Below are 22,343 nucleotides of genomic sequence, written 5' to 3'. Positions count from 1 at the left end.
AATTAGCACACAGGTAAGGAATTAAGAAAATCTTTATTTAAGGGTGAAGATGTTTCTCACAAAATCGTTGCCCCAATGCATCTTTGAAATTCAAGCTGGAAAGATGATTTTAATATATCACTTGTACATTTTGTATTGCTCTTCTGGTGACAATGTAGTTTGTTTTTGTCAATTACCATTTTAATAATAGGGTAAAGAAAATTAAGTGGATTTTTGAAAGAAAACAATACTGTCAATATACTATTAAAACAAATTAAAATGGTAAAAGTCATTGTACTTTAAGTAAACATAAAATAGCTAACATATCAATCCCAGTTTTGGATTACTTTAACAAAAAAAATGCATATAGCAGAGGATAGTTTCAATCTGCCTACCTCTGGGTAATGGGCCCAGCATGCTTCCATTGCAGTACTCTGCTGCACATGTAAGTGCAAGAGATCCTGAAGCACTCACTCATCATGGGAAAGTACCAATGTGTTCTTTGTTGGTTGATTTAAGAAAATTCTTACAAAAACTCTCCAGATTATTGACTTTTTAAAGTTTTTCTAGGAAACGTTCTAGATAAATGCTTATTAGCCTTTGTCAGTATGTACTTTTTGCAAAGTGTCTCTGTGGCGCAATCGGTTAGTGTGTCTGGCTACTAACCAAAAGGTTGGTGGTTCAATCCCTCCCAGGGACATAATTGACCTTGTGATCAGGTTTTGGTGATATTTAAGTAGACAAGTCAAAATTTCAAACCCCCTCTTATGGTGTAGGGTACCTGGCCTTCTCTGATGTAGTTAGATTTGATTCAGTGATTTTATAAAAAAACAGCTAGGAAGCACAATTTAGCAATGGGTTGCAGAGAAAAAAATATGCTGGTAGAAAAATCCAATTGAGTGATTAAACAGCTCTTCATTTTCTGCCTTTATTTTTATGCTAACAAATTTGTTCTCTAAAAAGTGTCCACAAAGCCAAGTCTCTGATTAACACCTTTGTAGGGATGGTTTTTCACCTATAACTAAATTAAACTTGCTTCATTGGAAAGGCAGCAAGATGCATCCTCATTTCAATGTCTACTGAAATAATACAGGTTGACACCAGGAAACATTAACGCCACTGCATCCTTGCTGCTTTCTCATGTAGAAGTCTGTTTAATGTGAAAACAAGGTGACATCTAATTAGCACACAGGTAAGGAATTAAGAAAATCTTTATTTAAGGGTGAAGATGTTTCTCACAAAATCGTTGCCCCAATGCATCATTGAAATTCAAGCTGGAAAGATGATTTTAATATATCACTTGTACATTTTGTATTGCTCTTCTGGTGACAATGTAGTTTGTTTTTGTCAGTTACCCTTTTAATAATAGGGTAAAGAAAATTAAGTGGATTTTTTAAAGAAAACTATACTGTCAATATACTATTAAAACAAATTAAAATGGTAAAAGTTATTGTACTTTAAGTAAAAATAAAAGAGCAAAAATATCAATCCCAGTTTTGATTACTTAAATTAACAAAAAAAAATGCATATAGCAAAGGATAGTTTCAATCTGCCTACCTCTGGGTTATGGGCCCAGCATGCTTCCATTGCAGTACTCTGCTGCACATGTAAGTGCAAGAGATCCTGAAGCACTCACTCATCATGGGAAAGTACCAATGTGTTTCTTCGTTGATTGATGGAAGAAACATCTTACAAAAACTCTCCAGATTATTGACTTTTTAAAGTTTTTCTAGGAAACGTTCTAGATGTATGCTTATTAGCCTTTGTCAGTATGTACTTTTTGCAAAGTGTCTCTGTGGCGCAATCGGTTAGTGTGTCCGACTACTAACCAAAAGGTTGGTGGTTCAATCCCACCCAGGGACGTAATTGACCTTGTTATCAGATTTTGGTGATCTTTAAGTAGACAAGTCAAAATTTCAAACCCCCTGTTATGGTGTAGGGTACCTGGCCTTCTCTGATGTAATCAGAGTTAGATTTGATATATTGATTTTATAAAAACAGCTAGGAAGCACAATTTAGCAGTGGGTTGCAGAGAAAAAGAAATATGCTGGCAAAAAAATCAAATTGAGTGATTAAACAGCTCTTAATTTTCTGGCTTTATTTTTATGCTAACAAATTTGTTCTCTGAAAAGTGTCCACAAAGCCAAGTCTCTGATTAACACCTTTGTAGGGATGGTTTTTCACCTATTACTAAATTAAATTTGCTTCATTGGAAAGGCAGCAAGATGCATCCTCATTTCAATGTCTGCTGAAATAATACGGGTTGACACCAGGAAACATTAACGCCACTGCATCCTTGCTGCTTTCTCATGTGGAAGTCTGTTTAATGTGAAAACAAGGTGATATCTAATTAGCACACAGGTAAGGAATTAAGAAAATCTTTATTTAAGGGTGAAGATGTTTCTCACAAAATCGTTGCCCCAATGCATCATTGAAATTCAAGCTGGAAAGATGATTTTAATATATCACTTGTACATTTTGTATTGTTCTTCTGGTGACAATGTAGTTTGTTTTTGTCAATTACCCTTTTAATAATAGGGTAAAGAAAATTAAGTGGATTTTTTAAAAGAAAACTATACTGTCAATATACTATTAAAACAAATTAAAATGGTAAAAGTTATTGTACTTTAAGTAAAAATAAAAGAGCAAAAATATCAATCCCAGTTTTGATTACTTAAATTAACAAAAAAAAATGCATATAGCAAAGGATAGTTTCAATCTGCCTACCTCTGGGTTATGGGCCCAGCATGCTTCCATTGCAGTACTCTGCTGCACATGTAAGTGCAAGAGATCCTGAAGCACTCACTCATCATGGGAAAGTACCAATGTGTTTCTTCGTTGGTTGATGGAAGAAACATCTTACAAAAACTCTCCAGATTATTGACTTTTTAAAGTTTTTCTAGGAAACGTTCTAGATGTATGCTTATTAGCCTTTGTCAGTATGTAATTTTTACAAAGTGTCTCTGTGGCGCAATCGATTAGTGTGTCTGGCTACTAACCAAAAGGTTGGTGGTTTAATCCCACCCAGGGATGTAATTGACCTTGTTATCAGATTTTGGTGATCTTTAAGTAGACAAGTCAAAATTTCAAACCCCCTCTTATGGTGTAGGGTACCTGGCCTTCTCTGATGTAATCAGAGTTAGATTTGATTCAGTGATTTTATAAAAACAGCTAGGAAGCACAATTTAGCAGTGGGTTGCAGAGAAAAAGAAATATGCTGGCAAAAAAATCCAATTGAGTGATTAAACAGCTCTTAATTTTCTGGCTTTATTTTTATGCTAACAAATTTGTTCTCTGAAAAGTGTACACAAAGCCAAGTCTCTGATTAACACCTTTGTAGGGATGGTTTTTCACCTATTACTAAATTAAATTTGCTTCATTGGAAAGGCAGCAAGATGCATCCTCATTTCAATGTCTACTGAAATAATACGGGTTGACACCAGGAAACATTAACGCCACTGCATCCTTGCTGCTTTCTCATGTGGAAGTCTGTTTAATGTGAAAACAAGGTGATATCTAATTAGCACACAGGTAAGGAATTAAGAAAATCTTTATTTAAGGGTGAAGATGTTTCTCACAAAATCGTTGCCCCAATGCATCTTTGAAATTCAAGCTGGAAAGATGATTTTAATATATCACTTGTACATTTTGTATTGCTCTTCTGGTGACAATGTAGTTTGTTTTTGTCAATTACCATTTTAATAATAGGGTAAAGAAAATTAAGTGGATTTTTGAAAGAAAACAATACTGTCAATATACTATTAAAACAAATTAAAATGGTAAAAGTCATTGTACTTTAAGTAAACATAAAATAGCTAACATATCAATCCCAGTTTTGGATTACTTTAACAAAAAAAATGCATATAGCAGAGGATAGTTTCAATCTGCCTACCTCTGGGTAATGGGCCCAGCATGCTTCCATTGCAGTACTCTGCTGCACATGTAAGTGCAAGAGATCCTGAAGCACTCACTCATCATGGGAAAGTACCAATGTGTTCTTTGTTGGTTGATTTAAGAAAATTCTTACAAAAACTCTCCAGATTATTGACTTTTTAAAGTTTTTCTAGGAAACGTTCTAGATAAATGCTTATTAGCCTTTGTCAGTATGTACTTTTTGCAAAGTGTCTCTGTGGCGCAATCGGTTAGTGTGTCTGGCTACTAACCAAAAGGTTGGTGGTTCAATCCCTCCCAGGGACATAATTGACCTTGTGATCAGGTTTTGGTGATATTTAAGTAGACAAGTCAAAATTTCAAACCCCCTCTTATGGTGTAGGGTACCTGGCCTTCTCTGATGTAGTTAGATTTGATTCAGTGATTTTATAAAAAAACAGCTAGGAAGCACAATTTAGCAATGGGTTGCAGAGAAAAAAATATGCTGGTAGAAAAATCCAATTGAGTGATTAAACAGCTCTTCATTTTCTGCCTTTATTTTTATGCTAACAAATTTGTTCTCTAAAAAGTGTCCACAAAGCCAAGTCTCTGATTAACACCTTTGTAGGGATGGTTTTTCACCTATAACTAAATTAAACTTGCTTCATTGGAAAGGCAGCAAGATGCATCCTCATTTCAATGTCTACTGAAATAATACAGGTTGACACCAGGAAACATTAACGCCACTGCATCCTTGCTGCTTTCTCATGTAGAAGTCTGTTTAATGTGAAAACAAGGTGACATCTAATTAGCACACAGGTAAGGAATTAAGAAAATCTTTATTTAAGGGTGAAGATGTTTCTCACAAAATCGTTGCCCCAATGCATCATTGAAATTCAAGCTGGAAAGATGATTTTAATATATCACTTGTACATTTTGTATTGCTCTTCTGGTGACAATGTAGTTTGTTTTTGTCAGTTACCCTTTTAATAATAGGGTAAAGAAAATTAAGTGGATTTTTTAAAGAAAACTATACTGTCAATATACTATTAAAACAAATTAAAATGGTAAAAGTTATTGTACTTTAAGTAAAAATAAAAGAGCAAAAATATCAATCCCAGTTTTGATTACTTAAATTAACAAAAAAAAATGCATATAGCAAAGGATAGTTTCAATCTGCCTACCTCTGGGTTATGGGCCCAGCATGCTTCCATTGCAGTACTCTGCTGCACATGTAAGTGCAAGAGATCCTGAAGCACTCACTCATCATGGGAAAGTACCAATGTGTTTCTTCGTTGATTGATGGAAGAAACATCTTACAAAAACTCTCCAGATTATTGACTTTTTAAAGTTTTTCTAGGAAACGTTCTAGATGTATGCTTATTAGCCTTTGTCAGTATGTACTTTTTGCAAAGTGTCTCTGTGGCGCAATCGGTTAGTGTGTCCGACTACTAACCAAAAGGTTGGTGGTTCAATCCCACCCAGGGACGTAATTGACCTTGTTGTCAGATTTTGGTGATCTTTAAGTAGACAAGTCAAAATTTCAAACCCCCTGTTATGGTGTAGGGTACCTGGCCTTCTCTGATGTAATCAGAGTTAGATTTGATATATTGATTTTATAAAAACAGCTAGGAAGCACAATTTAGCAGTGGGTTGCAGAGAAAAAGAAATATGCTGGCAAAAAAATCAAATTGAGTGATTAAACAGCTCTTAATTTTCTGGCTTTATTTTTATGCTAACAAATTTGTTCTCTGAAAAGTGTCCACAAAGCCAAGTCTCTGATTAACACCTTTGTAGGGATGGTTTTTCACCTATTACTAAATTAAATTTGCTTCATTGGAAAGGCAGCAAGATGCATCCTCATTTCAATGTCTGCTGAAATAATACGGGTTGACACCAGGAAACATTAACGCCACTGCATCCTTGCTGCTTTCTCATGTGGAAGTCTGTTTAATGTGAAAACAAGGTGATATCTAATTAGCACACAGGTAAGGAATTAAGAAAATCTTTATTTAAGGGTGAAGATGTTTCTCACAAAATCGTTGCCCCAATGCATCATTGAAATTCAAGCTGGAAAGATGATTTTAATATATCACTTGTACATTTTGTATTGCTCTTCTGGTGACAATGTAGTTTGTTTTTGTCAATTACCCTTTTAATAATAGGGTAAAGAAAATTAAGTGGATTTTTTAAAATAAAACTATACTGTCAATATACTATTAAAACAAATTAAAATGGTAAAAGTTATTGTACTTTAAGTAAAAATAAAAGAGCAAAAATATCAATCCCAGTTTTGATTACTTAAATTAACAAAAAAAAATGCATATAGCAAAGGATAGTTTCAATCTGCCTACCTCTGGGTTATGGGCCCAGCATGCTTCCATTGCAGTACTCTGCTGCACATGTAAGTGCAAGAGATCCTGAAGCACTCACTCATCATGGGAAAGTACCAATGTGTTTCTTCGTTGGTTGATGGAAGAAACATCTTACAAAAACTCTCCAGATTATTGACTTTTTAAAGTTTTTCTAGGAAACGTTCTAGATGTATGCTTATTAGCCTTTGTCAGTATGTAATTTTTACAAAGTGTCTCTGTGGCGCAATCGGTTAGTGTGTCTGGCTACAAACCAAAAGGTTGGTGGTTTAGTCCCACCCAGGGATGTAATTGACCTTGTTTTCAGATTTTGGTGATCTTTAAGTAGACAAATCAAAATTTCAAACCCCCTCTTATGGTGTAGGGTACCTGGCCTTCTCTGATGTAATCAGAGTTAGATTTGATTCAGTGATTTTATAAAAACAGCTAGGAAGCACAATTTAGCAGTGGGTTGCAGAGAAAAAGAAATATGCTGGCAAAAAAATCCAATTGAGTGATTAAACAGCTCTTAATTTTCTGGCTTTATTTTTATGCTAACAAATTTGTTCTCTGAAAAGTGTACACAAAGCCAAGTCTCTGATTAACACCTTTGTAGGGATGGTTTTTCACATATTACTAAATTAAATTTGCTTCATTGGAAAGGCAGCAAGATGCATCCTCATTTCAATGTCTACTGAAATAATACGGGTTGACACCAGGAAACATTAACGCCACTGCATCCTTGCTGCTTTCTCATGTGGAAGTCTGTTTAATGTGAAAACAAGGTGATATCTAATTAGCACACAGGTAAGGAATTAAGAAAATCTTTATTTAAGGGTGAAGATGTTTCTCACAAAATCGTTGCCCCAATGCATCTTTGAAATTCAAGCTGGAAAGATGATTTTAATATATCACTTGTACATTTTGTATTGCTCTTCTGGTGACAATGTAGTTTGTTTTTGTCAATTACCATTTTAATAATAGGGTAAAGAAAATTAAGTGGATTTTTGAAAGAAAACAATACTGTCAATATACTATTAAAACAAATTAAAATGGTAAAAGTCATTGTACTTTAAGTAAACATAAAATAGCTAACATATCAATCCCAGTTTTGGATTACTTTAACAAAAAAAATGCATATAGCAGAGGATAGTTTCAATCTGCCTACCTCTGGGTAATGGGCCCAGCATGCTTCCATTGCAGTACTCTGCTGCACATGTAAGTGCAAGAGATCCTGAAGCACTCACTCATCATGGGAAAGTACCAATGTGTTTCTTCGTTGGTTGATTTAAGAAAATTCTTACAAAAACTCTCCAGATTATTGACTTTTTAAAGTTTTTCTAGGAAACGTTCTAGATGAATGCTTATTAGCCTTTGTCAGTATGTACTTTTCGCAAAGTGTCTCTGTGGCGCAATCGGTTAGTGTGTCTGGCTACTAACCAAAAGGTTGGTGGTTCAATCCCACCCAGGGACATAATTGACCTTGTGATCAGGTTTTGGTGATATTTAAGTAGACAAGTCAAAATTTCAAACCCCCTCTTATGGTGTAGGGTACCTGGCCTTCTCTGATGTAATCAGAGTTAGATTTAATTCAGTGATTTTATAAAAAAACAGCTAGGAAGCACAATTTAGCAATGGGTTGCAGAGAAAAAAATATGCTGGTAGAAAAATCCAATTGAGTGATTAAACAGCTCTTCATTTTCTGCCTTTATTTTTATGCTAACAAATTTGTTCTCTAAAAAGTGTCCACAAAGCCAAGTCTCTGATTAACACCTTTGTAGGGATGGTTTTTCACCTATAACTAAATTAAACTTGCTTCATTGGAAAGGCAGCAAGATGCATCCTCATTTCAATGTCTACTGAAATAATACAGGTTGACACCAGGAAACATTAACGCCACTGCATCCTTGCTGCTTTCTCATGTAGAAGTCTGTTTAATGTGAAAACAAGGTGACATCTAATTAGCACACAGGTAAGGAATTAAGAAAATCTTTATTTAAGGGTGAAGATGTTTCTCACAAAATCGTTGCCCCAATGCATCATTGAAATTCAAGCTGGAAAGATGATTTTAATATATCACTTGTACATTTTGTATTGCTCTTCTGGTGACAATGTAGTTTGTTTTTGTCAGTTACCCTTTTAATAATAGGGTAAAGAAAATTAAGTGGATTTTTTAAAGAAAACTATACTGTCAATATACTATTAAAACAAATTAAAATGGTAAAAGTTATTGTACTTTAAGTAAAAATAAAAGAGCAAAAATATCAATCCCAGTTTTGATTACTTAAATTAACAAAAAAAAATGCATATAGCAAAGGATAGTTTCAATCTGCCTACCTCTGGGTTATGGGCCCAGCATGCTTCCATTGCAGTACTCTGCTGCACATGTAAGTGCAAGAGATCCTGAAGCACTCACTCATCATGGGAAAGTACCAATGTGTTTCTTCGTTGATTGATGGAAGAAACATCTTACAAAAACTCTCCAGATTATTGACTTTTTAAAGTTTTTCTAGGAAACGTTCTAGATGTATGCTTATTAGCCTTTGTCAGTATGTACTTTTTGCAAAGTGTCTCTGTGGCGCAATCGGTTAGTGTGTCCGACTACTAACCAAAAGGTTGGTGGTTCAATCCCACCCAGGGACGTAATTGACCTTGTTATCAGATTTTGGTGATCTTTAAGTAGACAAGTCAAAATTTCAAACCCCCTGTTATGGTGTAGGGTACCTGGCCTTCTCTGATGTAATCAGAGTTAGATTTGATATATTGATTTTATAAAAACAGCTAGGAAGCACAATTTAGCAGTGGGTTGCAGAGAAAAAGAAATATGCTGGCAAAAAAATCAAATTGAGTGATTAAACAGCTCTTAATTTTCTGGCTTTATTTTTATGCTAACAAATTTGTTCTCTGAAAAGTGTCCACAAAGCCAAGTCTCTGATTAACACCTTTGTAGGGATGGTTTTTCACCTATTACTAAATTAAATTTGCTTCATTGGAAAGGCAGCAAGATGCATCCTCATTTCAATGTCTGCTGAAATAATACGGGTTGACACCAGGAAACATTAACGCCACTGCATCCTTGCTGCTTTCTCATGTGGAAGTCTGTTTAATGTGAAAACAAGGTGATATCTAATTAGCACACAGGTAAGGAATTAAGAAAATCTTTATTTAAGGGTGAAGATGTTTCTCACAAAATCGTTGCCCCAATGCATCATTGAAATTCAAGCTGGAAAGATGATTTTAATATATCACTTGTACATTTTGTATTGCTCTTCTGGTGACAATGTAGTTTGTTTTTGTCAATTACCCTTTTAATAATAGGGTAAAGAAAATTAAGTGGATTTTTTAAAAGAAAACTATACTGTCAATATACTATTAAAACAAATTAAAATGGTAAAAGTTATTGTACTTTAAGTAAAAATAAAAGAGCAAAAATATCAATCCCAGTTTTGATTACTTAAATTAACAAAAAAAAATGCATATAGCAAAGGATAGTTTCAATCTGCCTACCTCTGGGTTATGGGCCCAGCATGCTTCCATTGCAGTACTCTGCTGCACATGTAAGTGCAAGAGATCCTGAAGCACTCACTCATCATGGGAAAGTACCAATGTGTTTCTTCGTTGGTTGATGGAAGAAACATCTTACAAAAACTCTCCAGATTATTGACTTTTTAAAGTTTTTCTAGGAAACGTTCTAGATGTATGCTTATTAGCCTTTGTCAGTATGTAATTTTTACAAAGTGTCTCTGTGGCGCAATCGGTTAGTGTGTCTGGCTACTAACCAAAAGGTTGGTGGTTTAATCCCACCCAGGGATGTAATTGACCTTGTTATCAGATTTTGGTGATCTTTAAGTAGACAAATCAAAATTTCAAACCCCCTCTTATGGTGTAGGGTACCTGGCCTTCTCTGATGTAATCAGAGTTAGATTTGATTCAGTGATTTTATAAAAACAGCTAGGAAGCACAATTTAGCAGTGGGTTGCAGAGAAAAAGAAATATGCTGGCAAAAAAATCCAATTGAGTGATTAAACAGCTCTTAATTTTCTGGCTTTATTTTTATGCTAACAAATTTGTTCTCTGAAAAGTGTACACAAAGCCAAGTCTCTGATTAACACCTTTGTAGGGATGGTTTTTCACCTATTACTAAATTAAATTTGCTTCATTGGAAAGGCAGCAAGATGCATCCTCATTTCAATGTCTACTGAAATAATACGGGTTGACACCAGGAAACATTAACGCCACTGCATCCTTGCTGCTTTCTCATGTGGAAGTCTGTTTAATGTGAAAACAAGGTGATATCTAATTAGCACACAGGTAAGGAATTAAGAAAATCTTTATTTAAGGGTGAAGATGTTTCTCACAAAATCGTTGCCCCAATGCATCTTTGAAATTCAAGCTGGAAAGATGATTTTAATATATCACTTGTACATTTTGTATTGCTCTTCTGGTGACAATGTAGTTTGTTTTTGTCAATTACCATTTTAATAATAGGGTAAAGAAAATTAAGTGGATTTTTGAAAGAAAACAATACTGTCAATATACTATTAAAACAAATTAAAATGGTAAAAGTCATTGTACTTTAAGTAAACATAAAATAGCTAACATATCAATCCCAGTTTTGGATTACTTTAACAAAAAAAATGCATATAGCAGAGGATAGTTTCAATCTGCCTACCTCTGGGTAATGGGCCCAGCATGCTTCCATTGCAGTACTCTGCTGCACATGTAAGTGCAAGAGATCCTGAAGCACTCACTCATCATGGGAAAGTACCAATGTGTTTCTTCGTTGGTTGATTTAAGAAAATTCTTACAAAAACTCTCCAGATTATTGACTTTTTAAAGTTTTTCTAGGAAACGTTCTAGATGAATGCTTATTAGCCTTTGTCAGTATGTACTTTTTGCAAAGTGTCTCTGTGGCGCAATCGGTTAGTGTGTCTGGCTACTAACCAAAAGGTTGGTGGTTCAATCCCACCCAGGGACATAATTGACCTTGTGATCAGGTTTTGGTGATATTTAAGTAGACAAGTCAAAATTTCAAACCCCCTCTTATGGTGTAGGGTACCTGGCCTTCTCTGATGTAATCAGAGTTAGATTTGATTCAGTGATTTTATAAAAAAACAGCTAGGAAGCACAATTTAGCAATGGGTTGCAGAGAAAAAAATATGCTGGTAGAAAAATCCAATTGAGTGATTAAACAGCTCTTCATTTTCTGCCTTTATTTTTATGCTAACAAATTTGTTCTCTAAAAAGTGTCCACAAAGCCAAGTCTCTGATTAACACCTTTGTAGGGATGGTTTTTCACCTATAACTAAATTAAACTTGCTTCATTGGAAAGGCAGCAAGATGCATCCTCATTTCAATGTCTACTGAAATAATACAGGTTGACACCAGGAAACATTAACGCCACTGCATCCTTGCTGCTTTCTCATGTAGAAGTCTGTTTAATGTGAAAACAAGGTGACATCTAATTAGCACACAGGTAAGGAATTAAGAAAATCTTTATTTAAGGGTGAAGATGTTTCTCACAAAATCGTTGCCCCAATGCATCATTGAAATTCAAGCTGGAAAGATGATTTTAATATATCACTTGTACATTTTGTATTGCTCTTCTGGTGACAATGTAGTTTGTTTTTGTCAGTTACCCTTTTAATAATAGGGTAAAGAAAATTAAGTGGATTTTTTAAAGAAAACTATACTGTCAATATACTATTAAAACAAATTAAAATGGTAAAAGTTATTGTACTTTAAGTAAAAATAAAAGAACCAAAATATCAATCCCAGTTTTGGATTACTTTAACAACAAAAAAATGCATATAGCAGAGGATAGTTTCAATCTGCCTACCTCTGGGTTATGGGCCCAGCATGCTTCCATTGCAGTACTCTGCTGCACATGTAAGTGCAAGAGAACCTGAAGCACTCACTCATCATGGAAAAGTACTTATGTGTTTCTTCGTTGGTTGATGGAAGAAACATCTTACAAAAACTCTCCAGATTATTGACTTTTTAAAGTTTTTCTAGGAAACGTTCTAGATAAATGCTTATTAGCCTTTGTCAGTATGTACTTTTTGCAAAGTGTCTCTGTGGCGCAATCGGTTAGTGTGTTCGGCTATTAACCAAAAGGTTGGTGGTTCAATCCCACCCAGGGACGTAATTGACCTTGTGTTTAGATTTTGGTGATCTTTAAGTAGACAAGTTAAAATTTCAAACCCCCTGTTATGGTGTAGGGTACCTGGCCTTCTCTGATGTAATCAGAGTTAGATTTGATTCAGTGATTTTATAAAAACAGCTAGGAAGCACAATTTAGCAGTGGGTTGCAGAGAAAAAGAAATATGCTGGCAAAAAAATCCAATTGAGTGATTAAACAGCTCTTCATTTTCTGGCTTTACTTTTATGCTAACAAAGTTGTTCTCTGAAAAGTGTCCACAAAGCCAAGTCTCTGATTAACACCTTTGTAGGGATGGTTTTTCACCTATAACTAAATTAAACTTGCTTCATTGGAAAGGCAGCAAGAAACACTAGACTAATTGGAGGTGCGCCCTAAAGCAAATTACAATGTTAGGATTAGGGGGTTTGGAAAGACCTCTAGTGTATACTGTCACGATCCGGGTATCTGGACGCCATAACTTACCTTTCTGATGCCTCCTAAGGCTGGCTCAGCGCTCCAGGACCGGATCCCATCTGTTATTCTGATGTCCCCATTCCTGCCTCCTCTCCTGTCACTCTGAGACGCTGTCACAGCGGCGCCATGTTACATCTTGAATGGCATCTCCCGCGGCCTCCGCCGCCGTCCCTGAGTTTCTGCATGCAGGATGTCAGAGTGGCGCTTATGTCAGCCGCGGCCTCCGCTGTTGCCCGCGTGGTTCAAATGTGCACTCATCAGTCTGGCGTCTCCTGTTTACTGTGGCCGGCGCCGCCATTGCTGTTAAAGTTCCCACATGGATTATCAAACCAATCTTCCCTCCAAGTGTCTGCATGGGCGCAGCCATGTTGGATTCTGTCACCTGTTCATTTCCACCAATCCGCTGTTTCCTTTGTAATCTGCATAATTGCCTAGCCAATCCCTTCCTTGCTGCAGGTATAAGTATTCTGTGCCTGAGCAAGGAAGGCGTCAGTGATTTGGTTGTCAAACCTAGTTCCAGTTTGTCTCTCTCCCGTGGTTGTTTTCCAGGTTCCAGTTACCATCTCCAAACCTCCACTAAAGAGACCCGCTCTAGTCTACCACCTGCGGTGCAGCCTGACTCTCCAGTCCTCTGGGACTCATCTGTTTCCAGTTACAGATTTACCTGCTTCCAGCCTAGCTTCCAGCAGAGATCAGCTCTTCTTAAAGTGCCGGTATCATTTCCGCAGATTACCACTCACCACCGGCACTATTATTTCACCGCTCTCAAACTCCATATATCAATCATATTTCATCGCTCTCAAGCTTCATTTATTATTTGGCTGGTTCCATCCAGCAATCCACTCCGTGCTTACATCAGTCTGGTTTCAGCCAGTACCCACAGCAGCCATTTTATCCACAGCAGCCCAGCTTTTCCTGGAACACCAGCTAGTATGATCCTGGGCTATCTCCATTGCTACAGTCGGGCCTGGTAAGGACTTTCCAACTAGAAGATAATAAGAACTGTCTCATACTACCAGAGCCCTGTGGTCCTTGTCCTCCTGTAGTACCCAGGAACTGTATTATTTCTCTGCTGATTTTATGTTTCTCTTTTATTACTGCTGTGATGCATGGAGTTTGTCAAAATAAACATCATTGACTTTTATCCTGGTTGTCGTGGGCACGCCTTCGGGCAATTCTTCTACATTTAACTTACATGTCCAGGGGTCTGATACAACCTCCCAGGTTCCACTACACCTCAGCCCCTACAACTGAGGCTGCCTCCAGTCTGCTCAGGCCCTCAGTTGTGACATATACACTGTATATACATTTTAAGATAGGAAGGTACAAATTACATATTCACATTGCATCTATGGGCTGGATTCAAATGTCCCTTTCCTCCCTCAATCGTGCCCGTCAGCAGCTATTATATTCTATATAAGGAGCCACGAGTCGCCGCCATTTTCACTTGTGCATTGGAGATGATAGGGAGAGGACGTGCAGCGTTTTCTCAGTTTCTGTGTTCAGTGTGCTGCAAATATCTGTGCTCAGTGTGCTTGCAAATATCTGTGCTCAGTGTGCTGAAAATATCTACGTTCTCTGCCTGAAAAATGCTCCATATCTGTGCTGCATTGTATTATATAGTATGAGGACAGGGCAGAATTTTGCTGACCACCAGTATATAATATATAGCAGTACGGTACAGTAGGCCACTGCTCTACCTACCTCTGTGTCGTCAAGTATACTATCCATCCATACCTGTGGTGTAGTTTAGTAGTTGTGCGCAGTGTATATATAGTAGGAGGACAGGGCAGAATTTTGCTGACCACCAGTATATAATATATAGCAATACGGTACAGTAGGCCACTGCTCTACCTACCTCTGTGTCGTCAAGTATACTATCCATCCATACCTGTGGTGTATTTTAGTAGTTGTGCGCACTATATATAGTAGGAGGACAGTGCAAAATTTTGCTGACCACCAGACTTCTACTTAAGTCCAATGGTGTAGGATGTGCAAAGCTGTTTGGCTGTGCATTTATTGATCTAAGCATGCATTTTTATCAAAGCGTGATAAAATTGACACATAACGCAGCGTTCAATCAGCGTTAATTTATCTTCAGCTGATATCGATTGTGAATTGACGTTTCTTCTCTTCTTGTCACCTACAGGTAATTACAATTGACTACAACCACCAATCTATTCTGCTGCACTATATCTATATATGCAAAGCTAATTCTGCTGGGTAATTACAATTGACTACAACCACCAATCTATTCTGCTGCACTATATCTATATATGCAAAGCTAATTCTGCTGGGTAATGCAAATTGAAACATTATTGCATAGTATGTGATTTTGAAGTACTTTTTTAAAGTTTTGAATGATATAGACCCAGTTTAATCTTTGTGGAATGCCTGGTTGTTGTTTTTAAGGTAATTTATTGCCTGGCATTTGAGGGGGTGGGGTGTGGTTACAGATTTCAATTATTGGTTTCACTTGTAATAGTCTTCTACTTAAGTCCAATGGTGTAGGCTGTGCAAAGCCATTTGGCTGTGCATTTATTGATCTAAGCGTGCATTTTTATAAAAGCGTGATAAAATTGACACATAACAGCAGTGTTCAATTAGCATTCAATCGAAGTGAAAAAGAAGGAAAACAGAAGCACACCAATCTAACAAAACAAAGAAAACTGAAGAACTAATAACAAATGTGAGTCACTTACTCCTCAGATCACTCACCTCCTGATTGTTGCATCTGATTACATAGCACAGAACTACCTTACTTGGACATTTCATAAACCATCCATTTCACCTACAAATGCCTGTATCTGTATTATTGTAATTTTGTTTTTTAAGCACAGCTGCACCAATGCAATTTTACCTGCAAACACTTAAAACATCTAACATAATTACCATTGCTTCTTAAACCTCTCACAATCCTTTCATTTCTTACACTCCAAATACATTTCTGCACCCACTTTATCTACGCTTTTGACTCATTTCATACTAAATCTACACCCCTTGAGCCTACACTGCTTTTCTCACCTGCATTTCTACAATTCTTCTGCTCGGATTCCCTTACAGTCTCCTCTCCTACTTCCACTTTCCCTCAACCTATTTACCTACTTAACACTATGTGAATGCTTTCTTATACTCCCCACATCACTCAGTGTCTACCTAATAATGTATCTTTATCCTCCCCCCCTAGTCTCCTCCACCTCCTCCTCTGTCTCCCCTCCATCCCTCTGTTTCCTTCCCCCACCTTTCCTGTTACCCCACTTTCATTCACCTCTGCCCCATGGTCCTGCTACCCCACAACTCAGCCCTGCTCCCTCTCTCCCTTCCCTGTCACCTCCCCACACCCCCATCCACATCACACTGACCTCCCTCCCTGCCCACCTCCTGCAGTTTCCCCTCCTATCTCAGGCACCCGTACCATCACTACTCTCTCATCCCTGCCCTCAAAGTTAATCCCACCTCATCGCTACAGCAACCCTGAAAATCTAATTCACATCTCTCCCACAAACTCATACCCCCTATCCTGTGCCCTCTGGAATGCCAGATCCGTTTGTAACAAACTGGTCCCCACTCATGACCTTTTCATTTCCAACTCCCTACACCTACTAGCCATTACTGAAACTTGGATTACGCCCTCTGACACTACTTCTGCTGCTGCTCTCTCTGCTGGGGGCCTTACATTCACACACACCCCCCGACCTGGGGGTCGCCATGGGGGTGGTGTTGGGGTCCTTTTACCTTCTAGTTACTCCTACCAACTCATACCACCAGAACCATCCCTTATATTATCTACATTTGAGGTCAACTCCATATGTCTCTTCCAACCAGTCCATCTTAGAGTAGCTGTCATTTACCGCCCCCCTGGCACTGCTTCCAAATTCATCGACAACTTTGCTTCCTGGCTTCCTCACTTCCTCTCTTCTGACATTCCCACCATTATCCTAGGCGATTTCAACATCCCTATTGACATCCCCACACAATCCCCTGCCTCTAAACTCCTTAACCTCACCTCTTCACTTGGTCTCTCCCAGTGGACCTCCTCACCCTCCCATGTGAATGGGAGCTCACTGGATCTGGTCTTCACTCACCGCTGTGATATTTCTGATTTTTCCAACTCCCCATTTCCCCTCTCTGACCACCACCTGCTCTCCTTCAACCTATCTCTCTCGACTTCCCCATCTCAACCTCCTAAGGCTACCATCACTAAGCGTAACATTGAAGCTATTGACACCACATTCCTTTCCTCCCTGTTTGACTCACTTCTCTCTCCTATTCTCTCTCTCTCTCATGCCCTGAACAAGCCACTTCCACATACAATGCTTCCCTTACTTCTGCTCTTGACTCTGTTGCTCCACCAACCACTATTCACCCTCACAAATTAACACCTCAACCCTGGCACACCAAATGCACCAGATATCTGCAAAAATGCTCACGTACTGCTGAGCGACACTGGAGGAAATCACGCTCTAAGGCAGACTTCCTCCATTTCAAACTTATGCTCTCATCCTTCAGTGCTGCCCTTTCTCTTGCTAAACAGTCATACTTCAAGAACCTCATCTCCTCCCAGTCTTCCAACCCCCGGCGCCTCTTTGCCACTCTCAACTCACTCCTCTGCCCACCTCCACCTCGTCTCCCTTCCTCACTCTCTGCTCTTGACTTTGCCACTTACTTCACATCCAAAATTGACTCCATACGTCAGGACATCACATCACACCAGACTATCAGTAACCAGCCTTCTCCCATCCCTTACCAACCCTCCCCATCCCTCGCACCAACTCTGTCATCTTTCTCCCATGCATCTGGAGAGGAAGTCATGGCCCTCATTCGTTCCTGTCCCCTCACCACCTCCCCACTTGACCCTATCCCCTCCCGCCTCCTCTGCCACATCTCTTCTTCTGCTTGTTCACATCTTTCCCACCTTCTCAATCTCTCCCTCTCATCAGGCACTGTCCCCTCTGCCTTCAAGCACGCTCTCATCTCTCCTATTCTTAAAAAACCTACCCTTGATCCAAACACTCTCTCCAACTACCGACCAATCTCTCTTCTCCCTTTTGCCTCCAAACTCCTTGAGCGTATTGTCTACAACCGCCTTACTTCCTTTCTTTCCTCACACTCACTGCTTGACCCATTCCAGTCAGGCTTCCGTCCTCTCCACTCCACTGAAACTGCCCTTACAAAAGTATGCAATGACCTCCATGCTGCTAAATCTAAGGGACACTACTCTCTACTTATTCTACTTGATCTCTCTGCTGCTTTTGACACTGTGGACCATCCTCTCCTACTACAAATCCTTCACTCCATTGGTCTGCGTAACACTGCCCTCTCTTGGTTGTCGTCCTACCTTTCTGACCGTTCATTCTCTGTCTCCTCTCATGACTCCACCTCCCCCTCACTTCCACTAACTGTAGGGGTACCCCAAGGTTCTGTCCTTGGTCCTCTTCTCTCTCTATACGTCCTCACTAGGTAAGCTCATTAGTTCTTTTGGTTTCCAATATCATCTCTATGCTGATGACACTCAAATCTATCTTTCCTCTCCAGACCTCTCCCCTACTCTCCTCACTCGTATCTCCAACTGTCTCTCTGCTATCTCTTCCTGGATGTCCCAGCGCTTTCTTAAACTTAACATGTCTAAGACAGAGCTGATCATCTTCCCTCCCTCCCGCATAACCTCACCTCGTACAATCTCATTATCTATTGATGGCACTACTATCTCCTCTACCCCCCAAGTGCGCTGTCTTGGAGTAATCCTTGATTCCTCCCTCTCCTTCAAACCACACATTCAGCACCTCTCACAAACCTGCCGTTTTCATCTAAAAAATATTTCCAGGATCAGACCCTTTCTGACCCAGGATGCTACTAAGACTCTTATCCACTCACTGGTCATCTCCAGACTGGACTACTGTAATCTCCTCCTGACTGGCATTCCTGACAAATACCTCTCTCCACTCCAATCTATCCTCAATGCTGCTGCCCGGCTCATTTTCCTCACCAAATGCACTACGTCCAACTCTCCTCTCTTACTAGTCCTTCACTGGCTCCCCTTCCCTTTCAGAATCCATTTCAAGCTTCTCACACTTGCTTACAAAACCCTCACCCACTCCTCTCCCATCTACATCTCTGATCTTATCTCGCTTTACACTCCCACCCGTCCTCTTCGCTCTGCTAATGCACGTCGACTCTCCTGCCTACGGATTACTTCCTCCCACTCCTACCTCCAAGATTTTTCACGTGCTGCACCACTTCTCTGGAATTCCCTACCTCTCCCCCTCAGACTCTCCTCCTCTCTACAAAACTTCAAATGGGCTCTCAAGACCCACTTCTTCACCAAACCCAGCCAAATCTCATCCTAAACCTCTGTTCCACGCTCTCTATGTACCCCATCTGTCTCACCCCTGTCTGTCTACCCCTCCCCTTTAGAATGTAAGCTCTCATGAGCAGGGCCCTCTTCCCTCATGTGCTTACTCTTTTCTTACTTTAATAATCTTCAGCTGCACCAAATCCAGCAGTCTTCTGCCACTTGATACTTATTCCAGTGTCATCTGCTGATGTAGCTATGTTTATTTACCCTGTACTTGTCCTATATTGTCATCAACTGTAAGTTGCTGTTTTCCTGTTTGATTATTTGTTTATGTACTCTGTAATTTGGTGCTGCGGAACCCTTGTGGCGCCATATAAATAAAGGATAATAATAATAAATAATATAATATATAGCAGTACGGTACAGTAGGCCACTGCTCTACCTACCTCTGTGTCGTCAAGTATACTATCCATCCATACCTGTGGTGCATTTTAGAAAAAAAACATCTCGGCAGAGCAATCTATATATCCATCATTTTTCAGACAGCAACAGTGGGTATTGTAATAGTCACCCAATCCATCACTTTTATAGGGTTACATGCATCCACATGCTACAGCCTGTCTCAATAATTTTACTGTCACGGTGTGTGTGTTTGTGTTTTTATTTGGGTATTTTTTGTTGTTGTAGAACTACAGGTACCAGCGAGCCCGTTATTTCCCCGCCTGCTGGTACTTGAGGTTCTCCAAGTACCAGCAAGTGGGGGAGGCTTGCTGTGCCTTGTAGTTCCACAACAAAAAAACAATATTCTTTTTTTACACATATGGCTATCAGCCCGGCACCCACCACCCAGGGGTGCTGGGGACAGCCTCGGGCTTCACCCCTGGCCCTTGGGTGCCTCGAGGGGAGGAACCTCTTGATTTAAGGGATCCCCACTCCTCCAGGGAACCCCGGCCAGGGGTGACTAGTTGGAGGGGTAATGCCAGGGCCGCAGGGACCTACATAAAAGTGTCCCCTGGCTGTGGCATTATCTCTCTGGCTAGTGGAGCCCGGTGCTGGTTTTAAAAATATGGGGGACCCCTACATCTTTTGTCCCACGTATTTTTGGAACCAGGACCCGTCTAAGAGCCCGGTGCTGGTTGTCTAAATACGGGGAACCTCTGTCCAATTTTTCCCCCAGTATTTAAATAACCAGGACCGGCTCAAAGAGGCTGGTTATATTAAGGAGGGGGGACCTCACACATTTTTTTTAACCCATTCAGACCCTTCTCCTTTAAGTTAATGGAAGCCCTGGACAACAAAATTGCATTCATGTCCTCCTCCCTCACCCTTCCCAGTCCCAAACACTCATTTTTTTTCTTTAAAAATGTATAATATATCACAAGAACAATGAGCAGGCAGGCAGCGGGCATTGGCGGCATCGGACTGAGATAGAAATTAGTGGTGGAGGGCTGGGTCAGTTGATTGTGGGAGAGTTTGTAAGCCATTGGCGGTGGCAGTGGGTATCGGCTCAGAGGCAGTAGCGGGCATTGGCTAAGGGTCATCGGCAGGATTCGGCGGACATTATGGCTGTAGTGCCTCACTAGCCACTGACCTCACCGCACGCCACTGTGGGACAGATGTAACATGCAGAGAGAGGTAGATTTTGGGAGAAGGAATGTCCTAGCATAACTGTTAATTGCAGTGTAATACTGTAATTCAACTGTGCAGCATTTGTGGCTAAATGTCAAAGAAGCCAGTATTTACCCTGCATGCAAAACAATAAATGTATTTGCACATACCTCCCAACTAACCCAATTTTTGCAGGACAGTCACTTTTTTTGGGAATGTCCAGCTAACCCAAATACCCCCCCCCCCCCCAGTGTCCCATAGTCATGGGGAAGGGGGGGGGGGTGGAAGGCTCCCTGTAGCTTGTTGCTCTGCAAATATGCACATTGTGGGTAATTCAGACCTGATCGCTAGGGTGTGTTTTTTGCATCCCTGTGATCAGGTGGTTGCCGCCTACAGCGGAAGGGAAAATTTGCTGTGCAGGTGTGTGATCACATGTGCACAAGAGCTGCACAGCTCAGCACTTACTCAGCCATTGAGGTGACGTCACAAATCCTCCCACAAAACGCCGGGTCCCTCCAGTGTTTTTCCGGACACTCCCTAGAAACATTCAGTTGCCACCCACACAAACACCCTCTTCTTGTCAATCTTCTTGTGATCTCCGGACCGTCGCACCTACGCATTGTGGCGCATACGCATGTGCAGTGCAGACCTGATTGCCCGCTGGGTGAAAATAAATTGAAGCGATCTGGTCTGAATAAGCCCCAATGTCTATTCACGGGAGACAGAGGGGCTGGGGCATGGTCAGCAGCTCACAGAGCACCTATAATGACAAAAATGGGAGACATGGCTCATGATCGCGATATACCTGCGAAGGTACGCCCTCTATTGATTGACAGGCAGAGGCATTCGCATTTTCTGCGGGGCACCCGGAGAAAATGTAGGCACATGCACAGGATGGACCCTGCGTATATGCCCCTATCCTCTTCATAGTTTTTGGGGTTGGAACGAGCAGTGTGAAAACATCAATCGATGGGGGTAATTCCAAGTTGATCGCAGCAGGAATTTTGTTAGCAGTTGGGCAAAACCATGTGCACTGCATTTACGAACAGATGATTTTTTATATAAATTTTAAAATGTTAGTAAATGTGTGTTTTTTTCAACCTGGAAGCCCAACATCGATTAAGATCGATCTTAAATAGACCCCTGGGTTTTAAGGATAACCATGGTTGAGTCCAATAATTAATTCACATTGACCGAAGTTCTAATTAAGTAGTGATGTGCACCGGAAATTTTTCGGGTTTTGGTTTTGGGTTCGGTTCCGCGGCCGTGTTTTGGGTTCGGACGCGTTTTGGCAAAACCTCACCGAAATTTTTTTGTCGGATTTGGGTGTGTTTTGGATTTGGGTGTTTTTTTCAAAAAACCCTAAAAAACAGCTTAAATCATAGAATTTGATGGTCATTTTGATCCCATAGTATTATTAACCTCAATAACCATAATTTCCACTCATTTTCAGTCTTTTTTGAACACCTCACAATATTATTTTAATTGGTATTTGGTACCGGGGACACAGTACCTCAATCAAGTCTATAGTTGGCTCTGAAATCAGCATTAAACTGGATCCACACTTAGATTATCTGTCCAATTTTTTTTTCTAGTTGAAACAAAATTATGCTAATATGTGGCA

At 39.7% G+C, this 22,343-nt stretch overlaps 4 non-coding genes across 4 annotated transcripts; all 4 read left to right on the top strand.

Annotated features, from left to right (window-relative positions):
- Positions 1 to 605: 605 nt before the first annotated feature.
- On the top strand, positions 606 to 679 carry TRNAS-ACU (transfer RNA serine (anticodon ACU)). The gene has a single exon. It is a non-coding gene; the product is annotated as a tRNA-Ser (tRNA).
- Positions 680 to 4,102: 3,423 nt separating this feature from the next.
- Positions 4,103 to 4,176, top strand: TRNAS-ACU (transfer RNA serine (anticodon ACU)). Its single transcript has one exon. It is a non-coding gene; the product is annotated as a tRNA-Ser (tRNA).
- Positions 4,177 to 7,600: 3,424 nt separating this feature from the next.
- TRNAS-ACU (transfer RNA serine (anticodon ACU)) lies at positions 7,601 to 7,674 on the top strand. The gene has a single exon. It is a non-coding gene; the product is annotated as a tRNA-Ser (tRNA).
- A 3,430-nt stretch (positions 7,675 to 11,104) lies between these two features.
- Positions 11,105 to 11,178, top strand: TRNAS-ACU (transfer RNA serine (anticodon ACU)). The gene has a single exon. It is a non-coding gene; the product is annotated as a tRNA-Ser (tRNA).
- The last annotated feature ends 11,165 nt before the right edge of the window (positions 11,179 to 22,343 follow it).

Source organism: Pseudophryne corroboree (assembly GCF_028390025.1).
Source record: "Pseudophryne corroboree isolate aPseCor3 chromosome 7 unlocalized genomic scaffold, aPseCor3.hap2 SUPER_7_unloc_2, whole genome shotgun sequence".
Classification (NCBI taxonomy): Eukaryota; Metazoa; Chordata; class Amphibia; order Anura; family Myobatrachidae; genus Pseudophryne; species Pseudophryne corroboree.
This window is presented reverse-complemented; position numbering and strand designations above follow the sequence as displayed.